The 7,954-nt window shown below is 44.2% G+C and overlaps 1 protein-coding gene and 1 pseudogene across 2 annotated transcripts in view; both read right to left on the bottom strand.

Annotated features, from left to right (window-relative positions):
• The window catches only part of LOC105979137, a 1,989-nt pseudogene extending 1,572 nt beyond the window's left edge, over positions 1-417 (bottom strand).
• MCF2L2 (MCF.2 cell line derived transforming sequence-like 2) overlaps positions 1-7,954 on the bottom strand; it is a 223,046-nt gene that overhangs the window by 199,151 nt on the left and 15,941 nt on the right. The window lies entirely within an intron of this gene.

Genomic DNA, 7,954 nt, shown 5'->3' with positions numbered 1-7,954 from the left:
GCTGATATTAAGGGCTCAAGTAGAAGGCAAATGTTTTGAGAATGATGATGGCAACAAATGTACATATGTGCTTGACACAATGGATGTACGTATGAATTGTGATAAGAATTGTACGAGCCCCCAATAAAATGATTTTTTTTAAAAAGTCAGTAGTCACAGCCAGTCATTAAATTACTAGATACAGTTGGACAGAGCTCCCAAATCTTCAACAGTATCAAATTTAGAGATGAGCCAAAGGTTTGTGTGCTAAGTTTTGCCTTCACCATTTTCTTTAAAAAAAGACTAGAGTGCTGATCTGTTCTGTAGTGGGTGTGTAATATCGTGTTCTGGGACAGCAAACGCCTGCTGAGATTCTGTTTTATCTTCTGTAGGTAGAGGCTTAGGAGTAGAAGTGGCTTCTGGTTCCACAGTGACCATCTGAGATCAATCTGGTGAAGATTGGGGTGTGTGGTTTTTTTTAAGTAGAAAATGTGAACTGAGTCACACCTTTTGTTTCCTTGGGGGCATCTTTAAGACTCTACCTTAGTAGAAAGTGCACTTTAGACACCATCCAGTCTTCTTTGGATGGGGTATATACACCGATACCACAATACAATTTTAACACACATCCGCTCACCCGACTGAGCTTGGTAGAAGCAAAAAGATCTGCTGTAACTTTTGACCCTTTTTGGTCTCTGGCTCTGGACCCTGCATCTGGCTCGTCTCTGCCTGATTTTTGGATCTGGGACCACACAGCACCCACCACCTCGTGAGACATTTTCTCAAAAGTCCTGTGAGTTTCTGTAGAATGTATACCTGGATCACAGAACCCAGGACATGAGGGAATATAATCAAGGGAGGAGTAGGAGGATGGAGCAGAGAACATCTTGGAAGAGTTGGACATTTGGGACCTCTTTAGCCTCCAATTCAATTCTTCTCAAACAAATTATAACCACTCTCTGCTTTCAGCTAAGTTCCATCTGATATCAGCCAGGATGGCGCTCATTCCATGCCCTTTTCTGAATTCTGCTGGAACTTCAGGCAGCTCCCTCTCTCAGTGAACTGCTGCCTCTGGAAACTTTAATGACCATGTAATGACAGGTGGAGCCCTGATAGGAGCTGATTGCTGTCTTTTCAAAGCTCAATTCTAAAAAGGCAACATTAGGGAATTTTATAACAAATACCCCACCCAATACCTTTTCCAATTTCCTTCCAATTCCTCATACACCCATGACCAAAGCAGCCAACACTGCATAATAAACAGTAATTGAGGAGGCTACTCATAATGAGATGTGGTCCTTTTATATGGCACAGCAACAAAATCACCACCACATTCCAGCTATCTAGCATTTAACCCCCACCGGTTTAAGTGAGAGGTTGTGCTTTGGATTGGTAAAAAAGCCTATGATATCCTAACAGATCAGAAAAGGGAGAACAGGTTCCTATCTGAACCAGTTGACATGAACGCAGGATATAGCACAGGTGTTGTAAATCAATCAACTAAGTAAATGAACACAACAATAAACCCATTACATACACCCTAGGCCATGCTACCTACCGGGAAGGAACTTTCCGATTCTCAGTACCCACAAGGGAAATGCAGGAGCCTGTCCTATTAACTTTTTTCCCTGTCCCGGGGATGTAGTGGGTTCTGGGTGGAGCTGCCAACTGCAAGGAGAGCAGGATGGAGCCCTCCGTTGCTCCATGGGAGAAAGATGGGTCTACCTCCTCTTGTTAAGATTTACAACCCCGTAATCCTTAGGGAGCAGTTCTACTCTGTCCTCTTGGGTCTCTGAGATAAAATGGACTCAATGACTGTTAGATTGGTTTGGCTTTTGTTTTAGTACATCCTTGTTGTTAGTGACATTAAGTTACATAACTAATGTCCCCCGGGACCATATGAATAACAGAGCGCAGAGTTCCCCAGTCCTGTGCCATCTTGCTGATCAGGGATATGTTTGCTTGGTCTCTCTTTTATTTCTTTCCTTTTCTTTTTTTAACAGTTTTATTGGTCAGGGACATGTTGGAGCTCACTGTTGTGGCTATTGGGCCAATCCAACTCCTTGAGGCTTTCCTTCATTTGAGGAGATGCTGGTAGTTTCAAACTGCTGATCTTCTGGTTAGCAGACCAATGAGTAACCCATTATGGCACCAAGGCTCCTATTCTTGACGATAGTTTAGTCTAATTCTCTTGGCGTATAAGACTCTTGCTAGTGTCATAATTATCCGTAATAAACTCATGGAATCCTCTCTAATTTCAAGCTTCCGTTGCATGCCCAAGGCCTGGTGTCTCAGCCTCCTTAAGGGCTCTGAAGTAAGTCTACCTATGCTGGACAACACAGAAGGTCAGCTTTAATAGTCAAACAATAAATCCATCGTCCTGATTCTTTGGAGCAGTAATTCCATAGCAAGTCCAGAAAATAACATAGCTCACCTTGGCTACTCATCAACATGGCATTTTGGCCCATTGTATGGTCTAAAGTTACTTGAAAGTACGGGCTTTTTCATTGCCTTCATCAGGTTAAAGGCTCAAGTTGGGATTCACTTCTTTGGTGAGAATGGTTCCTAAAGCTGATGGTTGTTTAAATCCCATTAAGCCACATTCCATACAAAGGAACTAGTCTCATTATAATTCACAGGCCAAATATTGTCCTTCTCCCATGTCCCCCTAACATACAAAAATCGCATGGCAATCATAAAAAGAGGACATTGCTTGTCTCAAAGTCTATGCACTAGGATTTATGTGAGGAAAACGAGATGTTTGAAATATCTTCTGTGTTAGGCTGGGTTGACTAGAGAAACAAGTCCAAGGACACTCATATATATGTAAGAGTGAGCTTCATATAACGAAGTAATTATGTATCAACAAAACATCCCAGCCCAGTCCAACTCAAGTCCCTAAGTCCAATAAATCCCTCTTCAGACTCACAAAACCACGTGCAATGATGTAGAATGCAGGAACATCACTGGCTGGTGGGTGCAAAGTCTTGTGGATCCAAAGGTGGTGGACTCCAGCAGGCCTCCACATGGCACTCACAGGAAAGTGAAGGCAGAGAGAGAGAGGGAGGTTCCCAGAACCCTTCTTACAAGGAGGTCATGCCAATGAGGAGGCACCATGAGGCTGTGACCTGATTGACAGGGCTAGACTCTACCCCTACACTTCAAGTTGACACGAAATTATAGAACTACCACATCTTCTGACTTAAATAAGTCTCAAAAGGCCTTTAAAAGAAAGTACCATCAGTCATAAAATGAGCTGCTGAAAAGGTGCTCATGTGCTATAAATGGTTGGATCTTGGGTAATAACTGAAAGATTGGTGTCTCACATACCCCTGGTGTGAAGGGAAGCCGAAAACCTGGTAAGCTGCTTCCCAAAGATTCCACTCAAGAAAACCCTACAGAGAGGCTGTACTCTGAAGCTCCTGGGGTCACTTCGAGTTGGAATGGCCTCGGTGATAATGTTTGGCTTTTGTGTTGTTTTTTAAGACGAAGTAAGCCTCTTGTGCTATCTGATACAAGGATTTCCCAACCCCTTTCTAATAAGGAACCCAGAACTGAGAATAAAACAGGGATGCTGAGTAGAAGGACGAGAGTCATAAACGCCTATGTTCAGGATGTGGAGAAATTGGAACCTCACACGCTGCTGGTCAAAACTCAATCTCATGGCTGTGGAGTGGATTCCATTTCTAGTGACCCTCTAGGACAGGTGAGGACTGCTCCCAGGGTTTCTGAGTCTCTAAATCTGTGCAAGAGCAGACTGTCTCTGCATTGCCCCAATAGGGGTGGTTACTGTTGTTGTTTTGGGTGCCATCCAGTGAGCGCTGACCCTTAGCAACCCTATACACAACAGAAGGAAACATGACTGGGTCCTCTCTGAGCCACCTCACAATGGTTCTTATGTTTAAGCCCACTGTTGACGTTACAGTGTCAATCCATCTCCTTGACGTTCTTCTACTTTACCTATCATGATGTCTTTTTCCAGAGACTGCTCTCTCCTGATAACATGTCCCAAGTATGTGAGACCAAGTGTCGCCAACTTCGTTTCTGAGGAGCATTCTGAAGGGACCTCTTCCAAGAAGATTCCCTTGTTCTTCTGGCATTCCATTGTACTTTCAATATTCTTGGCCAACACCACAACTCAAATGCATCAATTCTTCTTCAGCCTTCCTTACTCAGTGTCCAAGCTTCACATGATGTGATTGAAAATGCTGAGATGAGGCTCCTGGCACAGTGATTGTCAATATTACCTCCACTAGAATAGCCACAGGGGCTTAAATTTCTGGCCTTCACTCCACCTCCACCCAGAGAAGTCCTGAGCTAATTGGTATTCATCATGGTCTGGGCACTGGGATTTTACAAAACTCTCCAATCAACTCAAATGTACAACCAAGATTGAGAACCACTGTCCTACTATGCTTTTGATAATAGAGAGTCAAGAAAAGTGGCAAAATAAAACAAAATGAGCCACCCCAAATAAAAATGTAATGGGATCTGAATTCTACACACCAAGCCAGGTAAAAGCAACAAGAGCCTATTGTGAATGAAATTCATAAAATTGAGCATCATCATTAGCCTCACCATCTCCCTCCCCAACCCCGACTCTGCCATCACCACTGCCTTTCTTACTCATCTAGCCAGCCATCCTGCCATCAACCTAGCTCACTGCCACTTCACTTCATGACCAGGCCAGCATCCAAACCCCTACCTCGTCTCTCACTTTCTCCCACTCTCTCTGATCCATCCCACCTACTACCAGTACCAAATTAATCTAGTAGCCACTCTGAACAACTCAAATGGCCTCTTCCTGTGTTCTGTGCCTACATTCCTTAACTTGTTGGTAAAGGTCTTGTCCAATCTGTTACCAGCCATCTTTCTAGCTCTCTCATTTCTCACAATGTCTGAAAAAGAGTGTCCCTCCATCCTAGTCAACTGAAATGATCCGTAGCTCCCCCAAGCAGGCCCTGTTTTGAAACATCAAACCCACGTGAGACAGATGGAAGCCAAATCATTTGCACCAAACACATAGCTAGCAAGTAGTGGACTATGGATTCCAATCCAGGTTTCGGCTGTGCTCAAAGCTCTTAAACACCATCCTCTTCTCTCTCCACAATATCCTGATTCATATCTACCTGTGCAAATCGTATTTCTCCTTCAGCATCACTTCCTTCCTGAAACGTCCCAGTTCTTCCTGCCTAAAGTGACCTTTCTCCCTTCTGAGCTCTGATGGTCCTTTGCATACACATTTTACACACACACACACACACACACACACAGACACACACACACACACACACACTCTGAGGTAGTTACATCATCTTGTGTCAACTTGAGGATATTAAGAGTGAAGGCATGGAGTCTAGCCTGTCAATCATATCACAGCCTAATGATGCCTCCTTGTGGGCATGTCCTTCTCAGAAGGATTCTGAGAACTTCCTCTCTCTGATTCACCTTCCTGTTGACAAGCCACATGGAGCCACACTGATGGCAGCCAGAGCCCTGGAGATGTCTCCACTGCTATTGGATCCACAAGACTTTTCACCCACCAGTCTGTGATCTTCCTTCATTAGGCATCATTGCAAGTAGTTGCGTGAGACTGAAGAGGAATTTATGTACTAGTATTGGACTTATGGGCTAATATCAGGCTTGTGGACTTGATCTGGGCAGGGATGGGATGTTTTCTTAATATACAATTACTCTTTGATATCAAGCTCTCTCTTACAAATAAGTGTCCTTGGATTTTTTTCCTCTAGTCTACCCAGACTAACACCACACACACACACACACACACACACACACACACACACACACACAACTAATCATTCACAACAGTCATGTGATGAATTTGCAAAGACTCAACACATTGCCTATGGCCTTTTTAGACCTTTATAGCACTGAACTCTTGAGAAAAGGGATTGTATTGGGTAAAATGGATGGTCAGCAAAAACCCAGGAAACACACTATGAGATGGAATAATATGGTGGCTGCAATAATGGGCTTCAACATACGAATAATGTGAAGATAGCACTAGTCTAGGCAATTTTTTTTCTTTTGCACATAAGTTGCCATGAGGCAGAGCCAACTCAACAGTTACCAACAACAATAGCTCCTAACAATACCTGCACACATAGCACAGACCGAATGAAAAATAGATTGTTCTGGGAAGTCTTTGTGTACACATATAACCTTAGCCAAACTAATTCTTATTAAGTTCAGGCACAAAGAGATCCCTTTTTGGCCCTTAGTATCCTGTTAGTTTCATCTTCTATTGGGTCAATGCTTTCTTGTTCAGCATCACGAGACCTCTGCCAATCGCCCACAAACTACCGTGCAACCTGAGAAGGACTCTGGGACCTGGTTGTCCCCGTAATCTTCAGGAAGATGCTAACTGTGATGAATTGGAGTCATAAAGCAAAAAGGGTGTTTCCGTCTTTGGAACCTGGAATGGGAACTGGAAATCAAGGTTCAGATCAAGCTCACCTTTCAAGCCTTGCCCTTTGTCACTGCTTAATGTTACAAGGAACAAGGGGCGGAGAAGCCAGTTTGTGCAAGCCAGAACCAGGACGAGGAGCAGAGCAAAGCTGGCCACACTGCTACTCTTTCTCAAGAGCCAACAGCATTCTAGGAAAGAAAATTACTCCCTCACTGGCAAGGAAATAAAAAAAGAAATTAGGGCAAAACAGTAGCTCCTGGGTTATCTTCCGCATCCATAAATAGTTGCAACCCTTGAACTTTTGATACTGATGTCAGACAGCACAGTGTGGATTACCCAGAGTTTTCAGAAAAGGGCACAAATACAAGATGAGAATCACGAATAAATCTAGCATATGACTGTATTCTTGGGCACTGAGTAAAATGTGACAATGAACTTAAAACGATGGACAGAGGGGACACTTCCATCCATTGCCAATCCCCCTGCTCCCCCTCTTCCTTACTGTTACTGCCATAAGGGGAATTTGCTCATCTGAACTGCAGTTGTAACAAAGAGGGAGATCAAGCTCAACTCCCTAGAACCCAGGGAGGTCAAGGGTTCCCCGCTCTCTAGTCATGTGCCCCTTCCACTGTGCAACAAATACCTTTTGTTTAGAATGAATTATGAAAACTGAGAATTCCACCAACATTACTGCTCGAGAACCTAATTTGCTAGGGCTGCAGAGTCCAGCGTCACAAAGCATTGGCCCCGAATCTTTGCATGGTGACTGTTTCATGGGTGGGCAGACATCGTTTCCTAGTCCTCGGTGTTAGGAAAGGAGGAAGCACAAGGTTCCATGGGAGTAAGAGAGGACAGTCTGTTAGCGATGAAGTCAGAGCAGAGGGCTGACAGGTGTGTAAAGAGCTACCAGTCAATTCTGACTCATAGCGCGCGCACGCGCGCGCGCACACACACACACGCACACACACACACGCACACACACACACACACACACACACCACATGGTCAGAGTAAAACGGAGCTCCGCAGGAATGCCCACAGCTGATTTTTCAAAAGTAGGTCACTAGACCTTTTTTCTAAAGTTCCTCTAGTGCACTTGAACCGCCAACCTTTCAGTTAGCAGCCAAGGACATTAACTGTTTGCACCACTCCAACTCTGTTCAGGAAGAGAGAACACCATGAACAACGCATCTCTCTCATTCAGCGAGCGAGGCCACTGATCCTCACACGTCTGTATCATGCATGCCACATAGGGGAGCTGAATCAGGGAAGCATAATTTAAGGACCAGACTTTGAAGAAGTGAATTAAAACACAAAGGCATAGTTTTCTCTGAAGAAGGTTAAAACAAACCACCAGCTTCCTCAGGTGTCCCAGATCTGACACCAGCTACCCTTTGAAATCACAACGCTGGTGTCTCCCTCTCAATCAGACGAGGCAGATGGAAAGCAAGCAACAGAGCACATGCCTGGCTGTTGTGTACATTCTTAATCACACATCAGTCTAATGAAGAAGTGATCGTATAAATAATACACAGCCTCGGGGGG

This window comes from Echinops telfairi, unplaced genomic scaffold, assembly GCF_000313985.2.
Source record: "Echinops telfairi isolate 266 unplaced genomic scaffold, ASM31398v2 ScPeMD7_4225;HRSCAF=4972, whole genome shotgun sequence".
NCBI lineage: Eukaryota > Metazoa > Chordata > Mammalia > Afrosoricida > Tenrecidae > Echinops > Echinops telfairi.
Note: the sequence above shows the minus strand (reverse complement) of the source record. Positions and strands in the feature narration are given on the sequence as shown.